We start from the raw sequence: 2,729 nt of genomic DNA on the forward strand, positions 1-2,729 counted from the left end.
CCCCCCCCGTTCCTTTCTCTCTCTCTCTCTCTCTCTTTGGTTATACGTGTATTTTCTCACCCTTTCGCCCTTCCACAGTTCACTCCAGCACCACCTCCTTCTACCACCGCGTGAGCTCTCCCTCCCACCGGGGCCGCTTTCCGCGCGTCTTCCCCCACCGACCACGCCACTTTAATGTTACATTAATAAAAAGCAACAATCAATATCTTCCCTGTAAAAAATTTTAATCTATAACAGAATTCCCGAGGAAAGCAGGCGGACCGGCAGTGTCGTCTACAGCGCCTCGCGTGCCCTGCGCCTTCTTTCCTCATATTCCTTCCTCATTCTCGTAACACGATCTTCGCACGCCTCCCCTTGGAATACGCGAACGCGTCTCCGTCTACTCGGGACGTCCTCGTCCTCCGTCCTCGTTCACGTCGACGACGATGCGTTGTCCTCGTCGTCGTGCTGGTCGCGATAATAAAACTTTTCGACAAATTCGTCGCGTCTCAGTGTCCGACCGTCGCGCGCTAGAAACGAGACTTGCGAGTTGCGCGTCGTGCTACGCGTTCTTCCGTCGCGTGCGTGGAATCACGTGTGTTTGTGCATAATACTCAGTGTGTGACGTGTGTGACTGGGGAATCGCTGACTTGCGAGTAAACGCACGGCGGCGTCCGAAGAGGAAGCTCGGAAGGAGAGCAGATATCCTCGGAGTCCAAATACACGCAGGGAGAACGAGGAACGCCGGCTGTCACGTTGCGGGTATCGCTAGAGTGACGACTCGCTCGTCATCTGCTGAGACGGCGAGACGCTATACGTCGTACGCGTGGCAGCAACGTTTTCTATACGTGCACCGTCGTATACCCGTCGCTACGGGATAGCCAAGAGGTGCGCAGTTTCTTGGATAATTTTGCACTCTTTGGTCAGTCCATGAATAAGACAATTTTTTAAGGTAGGACGCTCATGCGGTGTCTCTGTGCTAACTTCACAGAATCAAATGCATCGTGGCGCGTAAACATTTACGGGACGTTTTTTTTTCAACTGTTGCGAGGATTAACAAGAATTGTCGACCAGTTCCACGGTAACTGGACTCGATTGTTACGGGTTACAGCCTCTTGGCTGCGCGCCTTATCAAAGACACCCGAGTCGCTGGGCGTGTTTAAACTAACTTCGAATTAACGCTTTCGAGGAAGGACCGTCGATAACGTAGAGCGCACGGTTCGTGTCCGCGCTAAACTCGAGTACACGGCTCACAGCGTTTACGCTGCAGTCGGTACATTTTTCTTCTACTCGGTCCCTCGTCATCCTCTCTTTCTCTTCCTTTCTAAACCCATTGCACGTATAGGTTCACACGCGCGACCACGTAAAGATATGCATATACCTACGTACACAAATCCGTCGGCATTATCGGGCAACCACGTTACTGATGCTCTCGCGAAATTCTCTTTCGATTCGATTCCCATTGCGATTCGAGATTTCTCATTGATTTTAGATCGACGAATTTAACCTCCTCGTTATCATGGGCTACGCACTTTCTGTCAATTCGTTATTTCGCGTTACGTTTCTCTATTCCCATGTGGCTTACATGGCAATTGTCACTCGCGCGTAGAACCTGTCCGACGCCTATGCTGGATCCGCGATTACATTTGATTTCTGAAACAAAAGAGAAAAAAAACTGATAGAAGAAGAAGAAGAACGACTTCTCATGCGCGAGGACGATCGTAGCTGCAGCGATGCCTCCACGGGGATCAATGGACGTCTGATACGTCGCAAAATTCAAACCGAACACACGCGTTCGCGTGACAGCCGTACGAGTACGCGCCTTTCGTACAGTTTAGGTTAGGCGAAGGCTCGGCGAACGTATCCACGTATGCCGGGCGTATGTGAGCAGCCAGAGTAGCGTGGCGTTGATGATCGTGCGGGTGGCTGAATGGAACGGGTCGGAGACCGTGAGGCCGTAAGGGAGTTGGTGTGAGAGAGCACACACGCTAGTCTCTCTCTCTCTCTCTCTCTCTCTCTCTCTCTCACTCTCTCTCTCTCTCTTTCTCACTCACTCACTCACTCACTCACTCACTCTTTCTCTGGTGGGGAGATCAGTCGAGGATGCGCGTAGAGACCGGGCGAGTGCGAAAGAGCAAAGGAGAGAGAGAGACAGAGAGAGAGAGAGAGGAAGAGCTCGACTTGTAGCTACTTGTAGAGAGTAAGAGAGAGATAGAGTGAGAGTAAACAAGAGCGAGTACACGCAGACTATACCTAACGGCAAGTCGGCATCACAGGGAGACTATACTATAGAGACACGTGTGTTTTGAACCTACGCTACGCATACGTTCGTTGAGTTCACGCCGACGTGAACACCGCCAACGTCACGCGGTATCTATCACACACGCCAAGTGACACGCACTTGGGTAACGGTGCTGTAATAGAAAACCAGCTGTGCCGATCGCTGGCGAATCGATCGACACCAAACCGTGATACACTCTATATGAATATATATATATATATATATATATATATATATATATATATATGTATACATATATATATGGGATGCGCGAAGCAAAAAATATTTTCAAGGTTCAGCATCGCGTTTCATATTTCGGCCGCGCGCAGCTCGCATTTTGTAACCAACCCTCTTCTTTCCTCTTGCAGAGCAGTGGGTTTTTTACGCGAGGGAGGTGGAGGTGGGTGGTGGAGGTGGTGGATGCAGAACCAGCGGCGGCGGAGGTAGAGGACCGCGTTCGCTGGAAGGG

General features: G+C 50.8%; 1 protein-coding gene across 4 annotated transcripts in view; it reads left to right on the forward strand.

The window, feature by feature from the left end:
- Positions 1-2,729, forward strand: part of LOC107265464 — a 48,785-nt gene that overhangs the window by 16,001 nt on the left and 30,055 nt on the right. Inside the window, exon 1 of one of the 4 annotated variants that reach the window (XM_025082722.1) lies at positions 780-901. The exons of the other annotated variants lie outside the window; for them this stretch is intronic. The gene's annotated coding sequence lies outside the window, so the exon portion shown is untranslated. Of the gene's footprint in view, positions 1-779; positions 902-2,729 lie in introns of those variants that run through there. 4 annotated transcript variants of the gene reach the window in all.

This window comes from Cephus cinctus, unplaced genomic scaffold (assembly GCF_000341935.2).
Source record: "Cephus cinctus unplaced genomic scaffold, Ccin1 Ccin1_scaffold0225, whole genome shotgun sequence".
Lineage (NCBI taxonomy): Eukaryota > Metazoa > Arthropoda > Insecta > Hymenoptera > Cephidae > Cephus > Cephus cinctus.